The sequence below is a fragment of the Dreissena polymorpha genome, chromosome 11 (genome assembly GCF_020536995.1).
Source record: "Dreissena polymorpha isolate Duluth1 chromosome 11, UMN_Dpol_1.0, whole genome shotgun sequence".
Taxonomy (NCBI): domain Eukaryota; kingdom Metazoa; phylum Mollusca; class Bivalvia; order Myida; family Dreissenidae; genus Dreissena; species Dreissena polymorpha.
Genome location: NC_068365.1, coordinates 62236433 through 62260668, shown reverse-complemented (window position 1 = coordinate 62260668; position 24236 = coordinate 62236433). Strand labels below are relative to the sequence as shown.

Sequence of the window (24236 nt, the reverse complement as noted above, 5' to 3'; positions counted from 1 at the left end):
ATAAAGGTAAATATTAATAGAACAGCATATTCTGGGGAAACAGATTTAATAAGTGTATAAAAACGTTGATTTTTAATAAGTAATTTTACATCCATTTTATCTTTATGGACCAATGAAACAACTATATATTTTCTCTATTGTGTTTGATATTTGTTCTCGATTTTGTAAATAAATTGCGCATGAAAACATGTAAAATTAACTTTTTACGCGATCACAAATCTAAAGAATACGAACAATTTCGAACCTGCAAATTGTAAACGCTGCACTGCTATGATATGTATAGATAAAACAACATTTCTATAGGTTACTGGTCGTCCCGCTAGCGCAGTGGTCAGCTTAAACCAGCCATATGTGTAGCACGTTAACAAAGGTAACACAACATCAGAAATGAAATGCGAAACATTCACTCTCGTACTTCGCCGCTTTTTCATCTCTACGACACCGGTTCGATTCCCCCTCCCGGCGCAATGTTTTTTTTTTGTTTGTTTTGTGGTCACCATGCCGGAGAGGTTGGGTTTTCTCCGAAAAATCCTATCCCCCCGCAGCACAAGATCATATCTAAAATTAAAAAGTATTTCATTAAAAAAATAAATAGCTGGAAATTGCAGCTATCATTCAAAATTCGTCCCACTGTACTCAGTCTAAGCTTATAAGGTAGGGTCCCAAAATTTTGCAGCCTTAGGCGCGGAGGTAACTCATAACCTTGGAAATACACCAATACACACACTGGATGCAGCCTAGGCGCGTATAGACTTAAATAAGGAAACAAACTCACGTGCGGGTACAATTATTTTAAATGTACATATTTAATACGATATTCTAACAGAAATTACACAACCACCTTAGTGTTCATAACATGTTTGATAATTCGTTCGTTTGTTAGATTTCAGCATATATAAGGTCATATCGCTTTGGTTAGTTAACTTATCCAATTGTTCCTGGGCGAACTCGGGTAGTGCTCTTACGATTGAGCTCACCTGGGCCGGCTATGTGCTCATACCTTCTTTCGAGAATCATCACGAAAGTATTGCCTTACTTAATGAACAAACGTGCCTATGCGTATTGAACATAAATTAACAAACAATATTCAACAGGAAAAAAGGATATATCCATGCCGATGGGCATGTGAAATCACGTCCGTACATATAACATTATTAAATTAAGAACGTAAACAACGAAATTAAGGTAGGGTATGATGTACAGGTGTTATTAACGATCATGTCATGTTTTGTATATATCTGCTGAAACGTAATTTTAATAACCCACAAACATTTTATTGTAACAGAAAGTTTTTACGAAAAGTAGTACAGAAAAATACACGCCGATTATCTTTTTAAAGATATTTCTTGTTAGATTTAATCGAGAATGTAACCCGCCTCCCAGTTTCGTACCGAAATTTTGTTCGTACCCAATTTTTTCGTACCCAAAATTTTCGTACCCAAATTTTTGTTCGTACCCAAAATGTTTGTACCCACATACACAATTGTGGTGATATAGATAAACTTAAATTGATGCTTTTATATTCATCCTCTTCAAAAGCATCGTCACACCAGTACCGTCAGTACTTTGATTATATCTCTAGTGTAACCGTGAGTGCATGCACGGAGGCGCTAGCTATGTTGATATGTTGACATAGTTTAAGATTTTCTCTTTGACAACGGGATTAGTTCTCATCTTATCCGGATATATTTAGTAATGATTCCGGATAAATATATTTAATTAACCGCAATTTCAATATCTGTGCTTGAGAGCCGAAATGAGGTTTAAGTGACGGTATAAAGTAGGCATGCACGACTAATCCTTAATTAACCTCAAAAACAATTCTATTTCTAATGTATATTGTGTAATTTTTTAATACATGTATTTGTAACAATGTATAATTTCCAACGCCAGGATGCTTTTTACATCTGATAACGTTTAATTTTCATCTGACATATACTGAATATACGTTAGATCCAAATACAAGATGGAAAACAAAGTCCCACAGTGTGAACTACCATTTCCCATAGGGGTAAGCAACTTCACACGGTATTGACGCCCGACCAGATTCAGCTTGTGCAACGATCATGAGCACTGATAAAAGATGACTCTGAGAAACTGGGCCTCATTGTATTTTATAGATAAGCATCAATTATTTATGTTTTTGCTCATTTATCGCAGATATTTTCCATGGATCACCTAAAGTTAGTTTAGTAAAATAATCCGATTATCGAAACAAAATTTAGATGTCAGACGCACTTGAATGAGAAAAATTATCGGATACTGCCTGTTAACATTAATTAGTAAAAATTTAAATCACTGCTATGATCACGATTAAACTCATTCGTGAAGTGATTTAAAATAAAACAGTGTCTTGTTATTTATGATTTAAGTAAATCGATGCGTTTGGCTGCGTTTATATAAACGTGATTTGGAGCGTCTAAAAAGTGTATTAACGCCAGATGTTGTTTAGACCAAAACTATTTTGCTAAGAATATGATAAATGCTGTGGTTTGACAACTTTCGCAAATTATAGCATTAATTTTTATAACATATACAATATATTATATAATCCTATTGTCGACTATAGTAAACATCGTAAAGTTGTTTTTCATTGTCATGAATGATTTAATTTATGGAAATGCACAAACATAATCTGCATTTTATATTGATTGATTTATTGTGTTGATTAAATCTATTATCGATACAATTCGAGAACTTTGGTTTGGTGGATAAATGGATATGATAATAAACTGTTTGCAATTGATATACATTGTACGTTTACTACGTTCCCATCAGATTTTCTTAACTAAGTATTTATTATGTTTAAGAAGCTAAACAAATTTACATGTTAATACAACTCACCGTTTTGAATTTACCAATACAATCTTATAATCATTTATTTACACAAAAATCAAGAATGAGTACAATTAATTTAAAACAGAGGTTCTTTCATCAATAGACTTAGCGGACTTGTTCTATTTTTGTATTTTAAAACTACAAACGATTTACAAATTTGATGTTCAGTTAATATAAAGGTAAACCAGACAATTCATGTACACAAGGCACTACATTGTGGATAAATACCAATACAAAACAGGGAAATTAATAGTAATTAATGTGTTATTGCTTTAGTATCACTTAAATGCCAAAAGGCCTGTTTTTTTCGAGACGGAGCTTCAAACACATACAAATACTGTAATCCAGTACGTTACATGGTTACAATGATTTTATACAACCTATGTAAATGTTCGAGCAATATGCGTAGGTTGTTCGAGACGGAGCCTAAGATGAAAACGATGTTCCCCAAGATCGTCCAAATCAACCTCGAGAATAAACTGGAGACGAACATAGACAGGGAGATGTTGGCGAGGCAAGCGGTCACCGTCATGGAGGGACTGGGTGCCGCCGTGGAGAGCCTCGATGATTCCAGGTTTCTTAACGGCGTCCTTGTGTCTATTGGGCAAACGCACGTGCATAGGCAGGTTAAACCGCATATGCTTAAAGTAAGCACACTATGTATGCTTATGAAGTGAATCCTTTATCTACACATCTATATTAATTTTCAATTATTTTTTAATATAAATGTAACAATAGTTCATGGGTTACTATTAAACAACTTGTTTTTTATCACCGTTCTGACAATTACCATGATCGCAATGTTTTATATTTAGTACTTATATAAATCAGTCGGAAAATGAGGTTATAGCGCGTACTCTAACTTTTTGTTGAAAATACTATATTGTAAATATTGCTATATTTTAGCAACACATATTTTTGTTCAATTTACATTTATCTATCATAATGTGTTACATGGTGTCATGTCGTTGTTACACGTAACTTAAATAAGCGTTTTTTTTGTCTTACTTATTTTGATAAACACTTGCAAAATAACCCAATACATTTAGATAAGTTGACAACTTAATAATGCCATTACAATTCTTGATAATATGCAATGGTCAACAAAACGTATTCGCAACTATTCTATGGTGAAAAAATGTGCAGTATTCGTTATTTTTCAGAACTTATGGCCATCACTCAGTTACGGGTTACAACATGTGCTCAGTGAGAACTACACGACGTCAGTGGCGAAGGTCTGGAATAGCGTGTATGACTATATTTGCGTGTTTATGAAACATGGGATGGAAAACCCGGACATCGACCCTGACAGATATATCGACCTTGAAAGATTCTTATTTATTTACGTTTACTTACTACCACCTGTTCTGTTTGACATCTTAATTAGTGGATTCCGCAGAAAATAATCAATATCCATGCTAATTGAAAAACAACTCTTGCAACGGAAAGAGATTGTGAATATTTCTGGTAGATATATTCTTATATTTCATCCGCAGTTGTTTGTTTGCATGTAACACTTATTTCCAGATGTGATCGATGCAGACATTTGGAAGTTATTGTTAAAACGTGTCCAAATTTTAGAATATATGTATTTTATAATTGTAATGTTATTAGCACTTACATATACGCAAAAGTTTACTAAGAATGAAGCATATTCTTATGTTTTTCAAGTAATCAAACCTTTCTGTAAGCGTGAAATGAAACGGCAATTTATGGTGCACGTGTACTAAAATGAACGCATGCATTCCCTCGACATTATTTGCGATTTGTTAACGATATGTATAGCAATAACAATGATAAATACAAAGCCGTTATAACTGTACAATGTTTTAAGTTTTCAAATTAACTCTAAAATGGGTCCTTGGAAATCATTATACAAAATCAATAAAAACCAGAGGGGTAAAACATAAGTAGATTTCAGCCAGAGCTTAAGACCAAAGGCCTTCTGATTCTATTTCTGGTTTATCAAAAGGTACATATATCACTTTATTTTGATTAATGAAATATAGTTTGCAAGCACTGTCAAAAAATGAAGGTGATATGTATGTCACATAAATGAAGCCATACATTCAAAGCTAGCTGATTTTGACCATATAATGAGCAACAAGAAATGAACACAAAGCAATATCTCGGATAGTCACGTTTGCCAATAGGTGGGTGAAGAAACCAGATAAATTTGTTCATATCTATTGTTTCGAGCGAGTTGTTGTTTTTCTTTGCAAATACCATCAACATGTTTAATGCATACTTTAAAAATGTGTATGAACTATTAAAGTTATGGCATTACATTCGATACGTTATTTTACAAAAAACAACAACACTTTTATGCGAAAAAAATGTCATCACTGCTAAATAATATATTTCAAGCACGAGTGGATAGGTTAATAATTAATGTAATCATCCTTGAAAAATGTTTTCCGTTAGTTGCAATCGACTGTTTTTCAACGTTAATAAACAAAACGGGTTAGCGCAAACTTTCGTAAGATGATTCATCAAATGCTACTTGGTTGCCTGTGCTATATCAATTCATCTGAAAGAATTAGGCAATCCTTATAGACTCGCTTTTGTGCCAGTGGGAACGTTGCCACCTTATTTGGCTGAGCTCCATCAGAATTATAATAAGGTATACAACATTAATACTTGTTTTTTTACGTGTTTATCTAAGTATTAGCGATGTACTATAAACTGACGCATTTGGATGCATTATATACGCAAATATCAGACTGTGTATGGATAACGTTTGTGTAAATAAGAGTGGTTTGCATATAATTAAGAAAAAATGTTATTCCATTTAAAACAATGATAATTAGAATAAGAGTACTTATTAAGGTACTATCAACAATATATAAACAATACGATACATTACTTTAAGCAAGACGTATATATATAAACAATCAAAGTTGTAAAGATATTTGTAAGAATTAATAATTATAAAGAATATTATTGCACTATTAATATATTATGCTCATATGCAATCATTGTTTAAAATGAATAACCTGCGATTTCCGTGATTTTGTAATCAATTAAATTCAATTCAACCAATTCAATGTTTTATTAAGTCTCATTCGCAATAAATATACAATTAAAAGACATATAAAACGCACAGTAACATGTATGCGATCAATCAAAATATGAGAGACTATATCATGATATACATTAACAATTCTTCACTATCAAATTACTGCCACATGGTTTAAACTTACTTCTATTAACATTAGTTATTGTATCTAAGACTATGTGGTATTATTTACACTTACCAATATTGTTCATACATTAAAATACCACTTGCTTCTTAAAACATAGACTAGTCTATAAACTACTAAACAAATGTTCAGCATAAAACTTAAGTATATAAAATTCATTTTGAATATAAAAAATCCTCCTTTCTTTGAGAATACTAAAGAAGGACTTGGCTGATATATAAAGTAATCTCTCATCTGTAAATATGTATTTAAGTGTCACAGTATCTGACATGTTGTGACATTTTGAAGTTTCAATTACAATGTCCATAAGGCTTTTCCTGATATTCACATATAAAGGACAATGTATCTCGTCCTCTACTATGTTTTGACAATGGAAACATGTTCTATAACCCAATTCAATATTTTCATATCGACCAGTTTCTAATTTAAGACGTGCCACACCGCATCGGAACTTAGCTAATGCACTTCTATACAACATTGATATTATGTCTTTAACATAAGTTTCTGTTCCAAAGTCTGTTATAAATAATCTATACAGTCTTAATTTATTACGACCAACACCTCTAGTTCCAGTATTACTATTGACTGCACTTCTCCATTTGACAATTTCTTTTTCAATAATCCTAGATTCTACATCAATTACAGTATATTTAATATTGCTAATAGGTATATCAACTAAATCAGACATGTTAACATCTCTCAGACATGACTTTATTCTTTTAATAGCTATTTTTAACATTTCTTGATTTAGACCACAAGTTAATATTCTTATTTATTCTGGAACTATTCATATTTACATTTCTAAAATGTTGTCCAATTACAGCTTCCCATTCCAACACATTTCACCATTCCAACTCATTTCTCCAAGAACTGCCAAATTAAGGTTGTATTTACCGACACCTAAATGATACCGCATTTCCCGATTCTGGACAGCATTAATACACGAGAAAGATTTGTCGCCCCATATTGGTGCACTATAGCTGATAATAGGCCAAACCATAGAATCAAACAGCTTGGTGAAAGTAGAATTTTGGAAACCTCCAAATGATTTACTTTTCGAAATAACTAAACCTAAGCTCTAGAAGCAGACATAGCCACATTTTCTGCTATGTCATGATAATCTAAAAATGCATTTAGAACAACACCAAGATATCTTTAACAATGTAACATAAAAAGAGCTCCATCATTCTTTAATAACTCATTAGGCATTTAATCAAAACCGAGAGCCTTTCCGGATTTTGAATCTAAAATACATTTAGAAACATCATCAATATGAATCATTTTATTAAAAACAGAGTTTTCATCTAAATTATCAGTTAAAACAGAGCAACTTAAATTGGTGCAGTTGTCCTCCGGATTAAGAAGATTCTGCGAATCAAGTCGCCATTTATTTAAGACTACATCAGGCTGATTACAAATGAATCCATTGACCATTTTAACTTCAAATGGAATTTTCTTCATCCGTTCATTACCCAGACGAATTATGCCTATATCCTTCCAGAATGAACCAGATGAAGCATTGACTAAAGCTTCTAGGTCTAACTGGGCTCGATAAACAAAACGTCCCTTACATGTAGCTCGTTGGACATCTCTATCAAATAATTTTCTTTTATAGACATATATATGTTTGAAATTAGCCTTTTCATTTGTCTTACATTTCAACCATTGCTTTTCTGCAAAACACATTTCTGATTATCGCTAGATCTTCCGACCACCAGGTTTTTTTTAGACCAGAATTGTTTCTTTGAATAGCCAGATGAATTCCATGTCACAACTTTATGGGGTAGTTAGTATACAGTTCACTATGTACAATATTGACAAAATTATCATATGCCATTCAGTCATTAATGAACTCTACAGTTAGTCAATTATATGTAATATACTACTTTGAACGTCATTATCTTACATACAAGTGACAACTGTATCTTTAGTAGAACAAATTACTCTTTCTACGGATATATATGTGAATTTTCATTTATATCCATTCTATTGCTAACATTGGTCAAAAGGGTCAAAAATAAATTCCATCTAAATAAAGAGTGTTTCGGGAGAACTTTCTTGCCAAGCTGGTCAAAAAGTGATGCTCTATCAACAACCTCTGAAACTTTGAGTATAAATAAGTGCATATCGTTCCTTATACTGCTTACTCATATAAATGAAAAAAGAAGTATTGTCCACTACATATTTGAGACAATGTGACCTGTTCAAATCTTTGCATACAATCACTTGAAACGCTGCAATACCGCCATTATATTTTTGAATTGATTCATTTTAAACACTGTCATATTGGCGACCTGTCTGTAAAAAACTCCATTATAAAGAGGTTCATTTACAAAGACAACATACATGCATATCTATATACTTGTTATGCAGTATATATTAAGTAATTGAACCTGTTAAAACACGATTGTCAAATAGAATAGTGATTTACAGAAATACTTTCCCGAATCATAATAGACATGTATGTATCTTAATTTGCACTGCTACTATTAAATGATTTCTTTCATTAAATTAAACATATCTATTTAAAATATTTTAACTGTTTAAATAGTGTTACAATATATGAACCGAATTCTCATGACAATTCATAGTAACGACGCTTTATACAAACACTACAACTAGGACATATTATTTGCACTCATATATTTGTTTCCAATTAATTGGAAAGCAAACGGCGTTCTAAGAATAAATAAGAATATTTTATCACATGCCATACCCTGTTCCCATGTAATATAACCATTACATAAGTATATTCTTATCTTACACATGAGTAGAATACTTTTGAAGCGTTGTAATTGGCTTAGTTTTTCTTTTATTGACCTATCGCATTTTGTTAATTTGCTGAAATGACGTTGCAACGTCAAATGACGTCACGAAATGTAAACAATATTCGGGATTTACCATTATGTTTGCGTAAATATGTGTTTAATTTGTTCATTTAAAAGCATGTGATAAAAAAGATCTGACACTCGTTGTCATATCATACCATATTTTATTAAACTCGTCCAGGAAATTTGTTAGTAAGATCGCCAAACGCTCGTGTATCCCCGTACATATTTTCGATGTTGATATATTTTCAGCCTTGAGAGGCTGGTAGCGGTATTGTGTTTTTATTATTATTTTAAGAAACCTTGTTTAAGACCTTTCTTATACTTAGAATCTTATACATTCTCTATACTTATAAAGTAAACGTGTATGTTCATCAATTGAGAGTTCTGCAGGTTATACTGAATTTTTACAGACTATTATCTGACAAGCTGCCTTTTACTCTTTTATGTATGTTGACTTGGCAATGTGTATTAATGTAACTATAAGATTGATGGTTTGGCCAAATAAATAACCTATTGACAGATTGATAACAAAAAACCCGAAAGTTGTTCTCTCACCATTGAGAATTCCGATCGCACGTAGTATTCATTTGCCGTTAAATTATAGACAATTACTTTTTGTCTAAACCTACAGTCAAATTAAGTTTACTTCTGACATCTTTCATTGGAGATACAATGCGGCGGGGTTCTAGTTCGCAGCGTAATCAAGCTCCGTGTAATCGGAATCCTACAATAAATAAGTGCAACTCCAGAAAGTGTTTATGTTGCAAGTTTTTTAATATGTCCTCTTTTATTCTTTCATCTGTTTATAACCGCAAATTTTCAGTTAACATTAAATCCGATGTCTCATGAAATTCTATGCATGTGGTTTATGTCATTACTTGAAATGTATCCTGTCGTGGTGCGCAATACGTTGGGCAGACTGGTAGATCACTTAAAACACGTTTTAGGGAACATTTTTTTTAAATTAAAAATAACAATAAATTTAACAACTTCATTTACCAGCATTTTAATAAAACTGGTCATAGCGTAACAAATATTTCAATTCAACCTGTGGAGCAATTTATTTTTAATAATAGTACTTCAAATCAGTGCCAGTTAAAAGCAAGGTGCATGTCAGAATTTGAATGGATTAAACGTTTGCAATCAGCTTACCTACTTGGATTAAATGATAATATTCTAAATGTTGGAACAATTTTTAAAACTTAATCGATTAATTCATTTTCTCTGTGTAGTAAACGTCTAAGAAATAAACGTTCACATGGCATTAGGAAAAATGGTAACTTAAGGCGTAAGTTTAAACGTCTGCTTTCTTTAAATGACTGCTACACATTATTACAAAATGGGGGTAAAGATAAATTACTAAGTGCACTTTGCTCTCTTTCTGTTTCTTCGTTGGCGCATATTGATAAGGAATGTAAACTTATTTTACTTCAATCCGACCCTCTATATGAATGTGCTTGTATTATTGAATCTTTCACTGACTACTATCTTAAACCCTTTATTGAAAATGCACTTAACAAAACTAGAAATCGTATCAAAATTTAGTTTTGTAACAAAGGTCTTGATTTAATTGACCTTCCAAAAATATTCAATGATAAAAATGTACGTCAGTTGATTCCCCCTTATTTCCGCAATATTGAATCACCACTTATTGTCTACAAATATAGTAAACCTGTATGAAGTATCGTTTTTAAATATAATTCTATTTCACAGATATAAATGTAATAAGAAATTGTCCTACATTATGTGACTGTTCTAGTTCCAATTATATATATGGTCCAGTTGGACATGTTATTACTGGGGACCTTAATTTCATTCAAAATAAAAACCTTAGAAGTTTACTACGTAGAGGCCCTAAGTTCAGACTGCCTATTCCTGTTGATTTTGATGACTGCATTAAGAAAATCGTAACATCCTTACAGGATTATTGCACTTAATGGTGCAGGAAGGAAAATGCTGAAATAACTGCACTCAATGATTGGAAAACAAAAATATTTAGTATGGCCATGAATAAAATATGTTTTTATGATACAAATCCTTTGGCCCTACCAGATTCAGCTAAATTTAATAAACAAAATCTCTGTAAATTGCTTGAAAACTTAAAATCTTAATTCGTCATAGTTCCTGCTGATAAGGCTGCTAATAATGTTATAATAATATGACGAGTGTTTTATGTTCAAACTATTTCACAAGAACTTTCAAAAACTACATCATATTATGAGTACAATAAGCAACCTAATGAAATTATTGCCGATCATATTGTCCAATGCAAAAAAAATAATGTTATAGTCAATATTACTGACAAGAGATTGCCATCATTTTACTGGATACCTAAATTACATAAGACGCCATATAAAAGTCGTTTTATCGCTAATTCAGTGTCTTGTACCACCAAACAATTATCAGTGTATCTTACATCTGCATTGAGTGCTATTAGATATCATATAGCTTAATTTTGTAATAAAGTTTATGAAAATAGTAATATTAACCTATTTTGGTCAATAAAAAACTCCTTAGAAGTTATTGATAAAATTGAAAAGAAAAAATATAAGGTGTCACAGGTAAGTAATTATGATTTTTCTACACTATCTACAACGCTTCCTCATGCTTTAATAAAATCCAAACTTGTTTCTTTGATTGAAAAAACTTTTGCTAGAGAGAAGTGTTTGTGTCTAGCTTTAAAGACTAAAACAGCTTTTTTTACGAATCAGATATTAGATAATTACATCATTTGGACTGGTCTTAAATTTTGTGCAGCACTTACTTTTCTTCTGGATAACTTGATTGTTGAATTTAATGGTAAAATATTTAAACAAATTATTTGCGTTTCTATGGGTACTAATTGTGTGTCACTTATAGCTGACCTTTTTTTATATTGTTATGAAAGCGAATTTATGTTAGAATTATCTAAAACTAAGCAAGTAGATTTGATTCATTGTTTTAAACTTACTAGTAGGTACATTGATGACATACTTAATTTAGATAATCCATTATTTGAACAATATATTCACAAAATCTACCCAAAAGAACTAGTCTTATATAGATCGTGTCTATCCAATACAGACGCTGCGTATTTTGACTTACATTTCACTATTAATAATAATTTGATCAAAACTAGTTTATACGACAAACGGGACGATTTTAACTTTGCAATTGTGAATTTTCCGTTCCTAGATGGCAACATCCCTAAAGGACCTTCCTATGGTATTTACATTTCGCAGTTGGTACGTTATGCCAGAGCATGTTCATGTATTAAAGATTTTAATGATCGTAATCTAATATTAACAAAAAATTGCTAAAACAAGGCTTTTTGTATCTTAACCTAAGAAGAAAATTCGCTAAATTTTACTCTAAGTATGGTGATTTAATTTCAAAATATAATGTTTCTTTAAAATGGCATTTAAATAATGGAATTTCCCATCCATCATTCATGGAGATGTTTTGAAGCGTGTCCGCAAATTAAAATATGTTAAACCAAATGTTCTTATTAAACTTTTCAATTGAATTAACTTGTTTTTATCAAAAGGATACGATGCTTATGTACTTAAAAACGCGTGCTTGATGGTTTTCGATTCACTATATCTTTCTTCTCTTAAAATTTGGAATCATTAGTGATATTATAGGCATTTTTCACTATTGAACAAAATTGTGTCTTTGTGTCGTATGCACAAATCTGCATGAAAACTACATTTGGACTCACTCACATCGTACATCAAATCATTTCTGTCGTCAGTTGTCAAAACACCTATATACTGTTTGATTCCAATAATTTCGCTTTAATGGAATTACCATTTTTATACATTTGATTCTTAATATTTAATCAACTAAACTTGTTTTATTAGTAGTTCAATTTTGCAGTAGCCCCCCATTAATAGTTTTATTATTACGTTACAGTACTGTCCCTGGATTTTGTTCACGTCATTGTGTCTTCGCTTGTCAATTACGTCATAACTCTTTCTCTGTTCCTGGGTACATGGATTTTTTTGACGTCATACGATCAACTTTCCAGTTGTAATCTACATGCATAGGTCATTGGGTTTATAACGTTCAATTTTTTTATATTTTCTCTCTGATAGGCGTTTCTTGTTTGATTAAATTATTATTATTTTATTTTTTTTAGCAGTCACATAAACTACCAAGCAATGTAATAAGGAATTTTTACACCCATTATTGCTGCTTCTTCCTGTATTTGCGCGATGATTATCTGAAATATTAACTTAATGGCGCTATATTCTTAAATCGTTTTCTATAAAGAAGAAATGTAGTTGACACTTGTTTGTAGTTTCATTTGATCGTTCGTCAACAGGTTGTGACTCTGTTGCTCTGGTATCTTCAATACCATTGAGTAATAAAATTGTAATTAAATTGAATTCGTTTTAATTCCCTTTTATTATTGTTTAATTTGAGTTACAATGCTATGACGTTAAATTTTATTTACACTTAAATGTATTATGAATATTGCTTGGCCAAGTGTGAGGTTGAGCGTTCTATAACCGGTTTAAACCTCCAATGCTTTGAATTGACCGTTCCAAGGCGGTGACCCCAGCTTTATTCATATTTTGTGTTTATGTTGGTTTGTATTGTGCTGTATTGTGCTGTTTTGTACTGTTTGGGCAATCGGTCACTTGCCTTAAATAAAGGACCAACAAATTGTTTATAATGAGAATTCAATACTGCTCCAGCAGCTAGAGTTTCACTTCTTTATATTATATGATATGACAACACGTACCAGATCCTATATATATATATATATATATATATATATATATATATATATATATATATATATATCGTTGTCTTGATTTTAATTTATGTGATTTGAATAACTGTGTTTATAGTTGAAATGTAACCTACATATCCGAATAGAAATGGAAAGAGCATTTAAAGCTAGTTATAAAATATTCTTAATGATCTGGTCATTATGATGTTTGCAAGTTATAAATTACTTAACCTTGTAAGAAAACGTGTATTTCCATTTTAATTGTATCCTTGCGCTTATTTAGCACACACCTCTTAGTTCGAAATGGCGGGTAGAGTTTATGTTTGGTGAACATAAATATGTGCTTTATTTATCCGTTTGCATATAGTCTTGCAAAATTACTTACCGATTAGAACGATTTAATTAGTCGTAGATCTGCGAACAGCTTTTAATAAAGTATGTGTGAAACAATAATTAACATTTAGATTTTAACAGATGTACGTGTTAATGAAACATGATGAAACAAGGAAAAAAACAGGAACTGTTATCACAACATATCACCTCAGTGTTTCTTTGTGATGTACTTTCATGATCAAATATGTAACACGGGCAGTCTAAAACTTCCGAGCGGAGATTTTATTGATTTCCAGCACAACGGGAAAAAAGTTTAACTTCCTAATAAAAACAAAAACTTATATAGTCAAATAATAACTTAGTATTGTTCTATGGCACACGTATAGTTACAATAATTGTTAATAATGTATAAAATAATGGAAAGTTATTAGTATTAAATCAGTATTATAATATGTGTATCTTCTATTAATGGCAAGTCCTTCGAATTTCCTTACCGATTTGAATTATGTTCATGATTTATACATAATTATATCTGGCTTGAATTTTCACGTACACGTTGCATTATTTCGATAAATGTTCCATAACATATTGTTCATTTCCCCAAAAAACAAACTACGTTTGAAAATGTAATCATTACTGTTAATACGTGTCTTGTGATGTTTTCTTTCTTTCATTTGCGAAACAACGGAATTGATTTCATCGATATTTTACAGACTGCCTTTTATATCGAAATGACTTCATTGTTTATTGCGAGCAATTATTATTTTCAAATCAAAAGGGATGCAGAATAATCATTTGTTTTCAATAATATCATTTACTTTAAGGAGTAAAAACATCAGAGTTCAAACAGTCACGGTTTTGCTGTAAACGATTTTGTTTGTAAATATACTTGCACACATAAAAAGCCATGCTACGAAAGTCAAACAAGATTACTTTCTTTAAAACAATTTATTTTGTTGTGAAGATCTACTACAAAAATGTTTACAATGCTCGCCTCTCAATAAGAACCACATGTCTAAATATTTGACTCGAAATGTATGATCTGTTATTTACTATTTTATGATTTTATGGGGAATACGACTACGGAATTTATAATACAAATGCGGACCACTGTCAAACAGAGAACATGTGCAAGTGTGCTGGTTATATTCATGTACCACACATGACGCACTCTGGATATGCCCATCCACTGTGCTAATTAAAAACTCATGGCATTGTTTGTGTTATATTTTATTTGACAATACACACCTTCTTAGTTTAAATAGCAAAGAGATACTTTTGTTCTGATAAAAGGCCATCTTAATGCGAAGGTGTTAACATTAAATAGAAAACATCTTGAATGTCGCATGTTATTTAGGGGTTTTATAAGTTCTTGTACCATGCTTGTAAATAATACGTATTCATTAATATTCGCTATGCGTCTTGGTTTATTTGTGTACTTGTAGTCTCGCACTTGATGAATAAAAGTGCATAAGTTAAAATTGAGCTCTTAAAAAAAATGATGTTATTTTGTTGATGGTACTAGTGATTGTTCAAGAATTAAAACCAAGTGTTGCGGTTGTTCAGGTACAAACAATATTTAATATTTCAAGCGTTCTGCCAGGTGCAAAATAATGGATTGTAGTATTCGTGAATATAGTACTATATAACGTAAAGTGGAGAATTCAGTTACCTTCAAAATACAGCACCGATGCTTAATATATAACGAAGACAGACCAAAAACATAGCATTACAAAACAATCACGAAAAAGACATACCGACATTTAGTATATAAGAAGTACATCACTTGAACTAACGTACCATGTGCCCAAATAAATAATACTATTAGTATTTCTTATTATAATAAGGTGAGCCATCGAGTACATGCTATGGTAGCTGATTCCTGTTGGTAACCTTAATTAAATCCAGTAAATAAAACATGATACACAGACTATATTTCCATGTTAAGAATTATTTACAACATGATGCAAATCACTCAGATCTTAGCTCATTCACATTTCCGTGCATTATACTTTTAACTGAAATCCGAACTGATCGTAATTAATTACAATATATAATTAATTAGAAGAGATTTGTTCGCTGTAGTTGCACGCAATACTTTTTCAAACTAAACGAAACGATAAAGCTGGGGCCAATTTATTTATTTTCTAGAAAACCAAGTCTCCGGGCAATGCTTGAAGTCTGTCATTTCAAAAGGCAATAGTGTATATAAGTTTACAAAATGACCCGCGTTATATGTTCAGCTATGATGCAATGTTATGTATGCGCCACCGTTCAATTACAGTCATTTCCATAACCACATGTAACTATCAAATATGAAACCGAGAGACGTTTGATCAATTAATACAATTAATAAACGGTAGATTGTATCACACGGTGAAAAATACCTGTCTCGGCATGGACCTCACCATCTTGTTGGTCACTTGATTACCACCTCTAATACGTATGTGATGTGAAAAGCATGATAATATGCGCGTGATGAATATAATGTTTTATTACTTCACAATAATGGCACCTTCAAATATTTTAACGCGCACTAATTCTAAAACCAGTGTGAGAAATGCATTAATAACTCGAAATCGACCTAGCTATAAATCATGGAGAACGCCAATCCAATACATTGAGGTGTGTGAAATTCATACAGGGGCACCCTTTTTAGGAATAGTGAACATACTTGTCTTGCATTCACTCACGTGGATATTAATGAAACCACCACATTTCCTTCAAATGTACACTTGACAAAACGCTTTTTAATTAGGATTAAATTGATGAACCTTATTTATGAAAACCATTCAACGTTTTTCCATTGGGAAAGAGTATCAATCAATTTTAAGCAAATTCCACATAGGACAATACACGAATGGTTAACATCGTTATTTTATAATCTCAATATTGAACTCAGGTCGCCAAGTATAAAATATTTTCAGACATCACTTGAGGGCGCACACTCATTTTTATACGGATATTTAGTGTCCCAATAAAACAAAAAAAGCCCTTGTCATGTCATAATCAATATGCTCGACACATTGAAAGCTAATTGACAGACTTAGATACTAACATCTGATTAGCTTCGGTTTACCGTTTTTATAGCAGCATGACACTAATTTGTTCTGGCTACCATATTTAAATGTCGCTTTTTATAATTTTTGACTGGCGCGACTTTAAAATCAATACAGGTCTGTCAATACTATATTAACTGTTCGCTGAAGTTTCTTTAGATAGACACGTATAAAAGTCACGCAGAAAGATGCATTTGATAAAATTGTGATCAATTATGTAATTATTATATTCATATGAAGACATTTGAATTGATATCTTTATAACTGCTCCGTGTCCCTTACATTACATATATTTGTAAAACTAGTGTGTTAAAACTGAAGACTATCTTTAGCTTTAGAAATGAATAAAACATCTATTAGATGCGCTCTTCTGAAGACAAATAATTCGGTGATATATATTGTATCCATGCTTGCATCTATTAATGTTCATTCAGCATTTTACGACAACACAAACAACAAAAATAACACTTTTTGTGCAAACTACTTCGTGAGCATACTTCACACGTAATTAATTTAGTTACATTTGGGTCGACGAATGACTCTCCTCGGATGAATGGCGTATATCCGGAGGCATGATTGCTTTTCTCGAACATAATTTAATTGATCACAGCGTTATCGTTTCGATTATGATTTTGATCAAGGAACAAAGCGAACGTTTCTCTGCTAATAAGTTATATCGTGCAATTAATTATGATAAGTTCACGTTTCGGTTGAAGGCAAAATAATCGGTGACTGAGTACATCGGTAAACGTTATTTACTTTTATTTCAGTGTAACATGGCTTGTATTATTTTTTATTTTATGCTTTCCGGTGGTTTATAGAGAAAATTCAGTGAAATAAAAGTGGTATTTCACTGTTTTAAACAGTGAAAAATAAAAGTGAAAAATAACAATATTTTTCACTGTTTTACTGTGAAATGACGTCATTTTTTCGACGAAATGACGTCATAAATACAGCGAAATTATCCAGTAAAACTCTCTTACAATGTTATTATACGGTGAAAAAAGCATAAAATAAAAAGAAAATTTGTTGGATTCGATGGAATATCTATTTTAAATCACTCGTGATCATAAAAAATACATATTTTATATGATCACTCGTGAAATAAAGTCGATATTCCATCGATTCCAACAAATATCCTCTATATCTCTGACATTTCCCACACGTGTATGTTAAAAAGTTTAAATAAAGTAGTTCGAGTATCAGTAAAAGTAGTTCGAGTATCAGTAAGTTGTGACAATGGCTGTAGTTCGAGTATCAGTAAGTTGTGACAATGGCTGTAGTTCGAGTATCAGTAAGTTGTGACAATGGCTGTAGTTCGAGTATCAGTAAGTTGTGACAATGGCTGTAGTTCGAGTTTCAGTAAGTTGTGGCAATGGCTGTAGTTCGAGTATCAGTAAGTTGTGACAATGGCTGTAGGTGAGTATCAGTAAGTAGTGACAATGGTTGTAGTTCGAGTATGAGTAAGTTGTGACAATGGCTGTAGTTCGATTATCAATAAGTTGTGACAATGGCTGTAGTTCGAGTATCAGTAAGTTGTGGCAATGGCTGTAATTCGAGTATCAGTAAGTGTAACAATGTCTGTTTAAGATGATATGAACATGTACAGTGAAGGTTGTCATCCTTATGTCTTCTAAATTTTGTTTGCCTATTCTAAACATTTTACTTTACTATATATATATATATATATATATATATATAGTAAATAATAATTTCTAATTATATATAATATATATATATATATATATATATATATATATATATGAATACCGCTTGGTTTTTGAGTAATCACAATTATATGTCGGAATGTAATAAAGCGTCTATAACGTAAAACGATTTACTAATTGTGTATGTAAAAACCTAAACACTTTAGAGTTCATAAAAGCGGACTGCGTTTCGGACTGAAAAGGGTTATCTGGGAGCTGACATTTCATTAAGCCTATTTCCCAAAATGCGGCTCATAAACCTGAAATAATGTAAAGAGTTTCCGCCGTTATATATAGGATCTTGCATAAGTGGTCGTTTTGTATTAAATATATTAAACGAGCCATCTTAATAAAGATAAAAACGAGGCTTTTCTTATTGTTATAAGTAATGTTGGTAAAACTGTTTATTAGGGCACATGGTACGTACGTTCAAGTTATATTCTCAATGTTGTTTTTCCATGTATTTCATGTATTTGTGTGTGATCGTTATTTGGTATATTAATCGCATATGTTTTGTCCTGTGAACGAAACTGCAAACACTTCTTAACATTGCACAATATATAAAAATACTAAAATATCATGCTGGGTAGGGTTGTTTTGTTTTTCAGAAACAAATCTTTATGACAGAATTATCTATTGAAAAGTACTGTTTGTTATTCAACTCCAACTAAAAAAGTTTGTATTCTTAGTTCTTAGCTTTAAGTCCTGAATCTGCTTACCTAAAAGTATTTTTATACTACGAACAAATACACGCATCTTCAGAGTTTATCAGTGCAATTGTAAATAATAACATTTAGACGCGACTTTGCTAAGCTGAAGCTTTGGTCAAGATCAATTCATCTACACATGACTGTTGATAAGACATACATGTCGTCATTAGATTTAGGAAAGCTGTTTGTATCCTCTTGTCTTAAATGGTCATTCTCTAATAAGAAGTATTTGAAGATTATAAAGCCTCATAAGTTAAATTGCTATTCCCAAGCTTATAACCTCCTCGTGACATTACAGTTCATTTACTAGAAAATATCAACTGCCACAACCTGTGAACTTAAAATTGTCGCCGATGTAAACTTGTATAGCATAAGTCACAAGATTGTGTATAAATAATACTGAGTCACAGCATTGTATTATTTGATATGCAAATGCGATATTGTAATGTGTTCAACAACTAAAAGAGCGATTATCCTATGTTTAGATGTATAAAGCATACATGTTACTATTATGAGCCGAATTAGGACCATCAACAGTATAGTGCTAAGTTATTTTCAGAACTCATTTTTACATATACGTTTGTGTCCAGTTAGCAGGAAACGATAACACGAGTAAAAGACACACGAATCATACGAGTATTAATATATATTTTATTTCTTGCAGGCATCGAATGAGCAATAATAAAACAACCGAAACAGATTCAGAGAGATGTGTTTTCAAAAATGCACTGGTGTCGTGTTTGTCAATAATATAAAATTTCTGCTGAAAAGTATCAATTTAGGCGATTTGAAATAAAATATTAATTGATCCAACAAGCGTTTTGTTAACGAGAACAGTTGCGAGATATGTCTATGATGCGAAATTTATATGACATGAAGGAAAAGAACATAGTAGCATTTGTTGTTTGTTTTATTGCAGTCCGCAGTAGCATTAACAAAACAAGGCTGATGCTCCCCTAAACATATTAAATACTTTATAACGTGTGAGGTTTGTTAACGTAAGTCAATACTAAATATATTTAAAATATGCCTTCCAAAGCCGGTAGGCTTATCGAAACATACATTAGTGTGAAGAACATATGTTTCGTGTCAAATATTTAGATTTGTGCTTTGTATGTATTGTCCTGTACTGTGTAATTTGCAAAATATAAGAACTATGGTTGGTTACAAGAGTTTAATTTTTATGATGTCTCTGTGGATTTAATCTTCTTCCTGGGAATACTGGGTTGAATGCACGTTCGTAAAGTATCGTACCGGAATAGCCAGTGCGGTCCTCATCGTAAAGTATCGTACCGGAATAGCCAGTGCGGTCCGCATCGTAAAGTATAGTACCGGAATAGCCTGTGCGGTCCGCATCGTAAAGTATCGTACCGGAATAGCCAGTGCGGTCCGCATCGTAAAGAATCGTACCGGAATAGCCAGTGCGGTCCGCATCGTAAAATATCGTTCCGGAATAGCCAGTGCGGTCAGCATCGTAAAGTATCGTACCGGAATAGCCAGTGCGGTCCGCATCGTAAAGTATCGTACCGGAATAGCCAGTGCGGTCCGCATCGTAAAGTATCGTACCAGAATAGCCAGTGCGGTCCGCATCGTAAAGTATCGTACCGGAATAGCCAGTGCGGTCCGCATCGTAAAGTATCGTACCGGAATAGCCAGTGCGGTCCGCATCGTAAAGTATCGTACTGGAATAGCCAGTGCGGTCCGCATCGTAAAGTATCGTAACAGAATAGCCACTGTGGTCCGCATCGTAAAATATCGTACCGGAATAGCCAGTGCGGTCCGCATCGTAAAGTATCGTACCGGAATAACCAGTGCGGTCCGCATCGTTAAGTATCGTTCCGGAATAGCCAGTGCGGTCCGCACATGCTAATCATGGACAATATTTTCCGCGACGACTTTATTTCGATTGAAGATACTACCTTATTACAAGAGCTACCTTAAATGCCATAAAAGCAGAAAATTGGACCTTCATTATCATGTTTTGACTTAACAGGCTAGTCTAGTGTAGCAATTTGCTAACATGCATTTAGCGTACTTTTCCCAGATTTAGGGCCCTATATATTCATTAAGTGACGAGTTTTTGCGGTTATAGCACGTTGCTTGATTAATAGCGTTATAACTAAAATCAGACTCCAGTTCAAACATCCACTTGAGATACTTTGATCAATCTCAGAGAGGGGTTAGATCGAATCTTGCAGTGTCAGACAGTTCTAGCAAACATAACGCTCCCTTCGGGATGGATTCAATGTTAAATAGTATGAGGACATATTAATATGCAGGAAATCGTGTACTGTAAAAGATGCAATTAAGCGCGCTAGAAAATCAGTAACGTAAAATGATTTAGTTTTTAGAGGCAAATAATGATCAGGCAAACATAAGGCTTTGAAAACCAAACTAGGTAATTGTTATTACAATAGTATTTAATTCGGTTTTAGTGTGTATTGAAGGAACAGGAACGTATACAATTGTTTAAACTTGTACCTGAACACTGTATTCCTTTACTGAACTGCTATTTATTGTAAGATGGTAACATAAACCGGAATATAAACCACATACTCATAGGGTTTTGTTTTCGGTATTTAAGGTCAAAAAAGGGCCACAAATATGATCAATGAACACAATTCATAAAATTTTGTCAAATTATGACAGTAACTTCCTGAGATTACGCTCTGGGAAATTCCTATTAAAATACCCTTTCAATGTACTGCCTGGAAAAACATATTTGAACGCAAAGAACAGCCTTTGTGTTCACCTTATTGGGATGTTTAATATACAATTTAATCAAATTCAAATCATTTGTTCCTGTTGCTTCTTAAGGCAAATTAGAACTGGATGGACAAATGCACGAATGAAAGTAGGGACCAAATAGGGTGCATGAAGTATGTGATGCATACAATTATAGTTGAAATAAGGTTTACACTAACGTTAACTGCGCTATGTCAAATTACAATTCTGACGGGTGGAAAGTGGCTGGTAGGATAATTAGTTTAGGAATGTATAGTGTGTGTAATAACAAACATTCTTTACACTCCTTGTATTGAGAAATTAACATTACCATGAGCAATGATTGTATAATTTCTTAAAATAAACACAATGCAATAACAATAGCTTAAGGGCTGAGGTCTGAATGATGCTGATCATCTAGAAATTACAGTTAAACATTGGGATTGAGAATGTTATTGCTGGTGGTTTATTTTTGTACCATATCGTTCTTGCATTTAAGCTGATGTTATTAAGGTCACACGCAGAAATCACTCCTAAAAGTGCATACCAGCGAAGCCTCACTTTATAAACATAAGTAATATCCGTAACATAAATTGATTTGGCACATGGCATGCTAGTGCGAGTGATGTACTGTTTATGTTCTGACGGTTGGTCGTTTTTTCATGATAATGTTTTTTTTTGTATTGCTTCGTGTGTGGTCTCTCGTTCGTATTTTCATGATTCTTTTATCTTTATATTTAATGTCTGTTGACAGATTTACAGAAACTGCATTCACCTTTATTGCATACAATATTATGTGAAGCACTTTGTTTCATTAGACAAAAACACACCCACACAACACAGTTTTTATGTTTTGAATTAATATCTAGTTTCATCCACAGCAAAGTGTAATTTGTGTTTGAGAAATGAACTCATGTGTTGTGTGCACTTTGTTGCAGACGATGCAGTGTGAACAAAAAGACATCACGCACAGCGAGTTTTAATAAACACAATTTTTTTCCAGGCTTGGTACGAAAAATAATGAAAACCTGAAAACGCATGCGGCATTCAGAGATTTGCTGTTTTTAGAATCTATACATTTGAATATTTATTATGCGACATGTATATTACATTTACACAATAGCCACAATTGCACATGTTCTCCGTTTTGTTTTGATACGCACTAGTATTCCAAATGCCCCCCCCCCCCATTTTTTAAATATGGGATCGCAGAGGCCTTTTAGTAACATTTATTCCAAATTCTACATATATAATCATATGTCCTACAACGGCATTATGGTAATTGAAACATACACACACATGGCCAGGCTATGCATCGTGTTAAATATGTATGCATGCAATTTTAAATATGAGAAGTATATAGTTTGTTAACACCTTTAAAGTGGTGGTTAATAATCAAATAACATGTTTTCAAGAAACGTAACTGGTCCAATGAACTATGGCGTATTTTCTTGATACATTCAATGATATTATTAAGAACTCAGGACGAAAGTATTTTAAATCACTTTCGCCTTCATTTACGTCGAATAGAATATCATAAATGTTCAGAACAAACAATTCCGTAATTTGCATATTAACGACTCAAAGCAGTTTGTAAATAAATATCTGATATTAATGCCGCTATTTCGCGAATAATTCCTCAAATGATAAACAAACGCTCAAAAAACAGTATCGAGTTAATTTTCAGACGTTGTTGATTAATTAGGGTGTGAAAAGCATGTCTTTTTTTAAATTATTCAACGCGTTGGTGGATATGCATCGCAGATGTAAATGTGTGTCTTGTTCTGTGAAAGCTGGTCATAATGCATGTGCGTAAAGTGTCGCCCCAGATTAGCCTGTGCAGTCCGCACAGGCTAATCAGTGACGACACTTTCCGACTAAACTTGATTTTCGGTAAGGAGGGACTTCCTGGAAACTAAAAATACCATTAAAGCGGAAAGTGTCGTCCCTGATAAGCCTGTGCGGACTGCACAGGCTAATCTGGGACGACACTTTACGAACATGAATTAAGCCCAGTTTTCTCAGAACAAGACACTAATTGTATATAGTTTATGAACATAATTTATACTGGATAGGAACAATGAAGAACTTCCCGTTTAGCGAGTATACTCG

General features: G+C 32.6%; 1 pseudogene; it reads left to right on the top strand.

Annotated features, from left to right (window-relative positions):
* Nucleotides 1–498: 498 nt before the first annotated feature.
* Nucleotides 499–4244, top strand: LOC127849887 (globin-2 B chain-like; annotated as a pseudogene).
* The last annotated feature ends 19992 nt before the right edge of the window (nucleotides 4245–24236 follow it).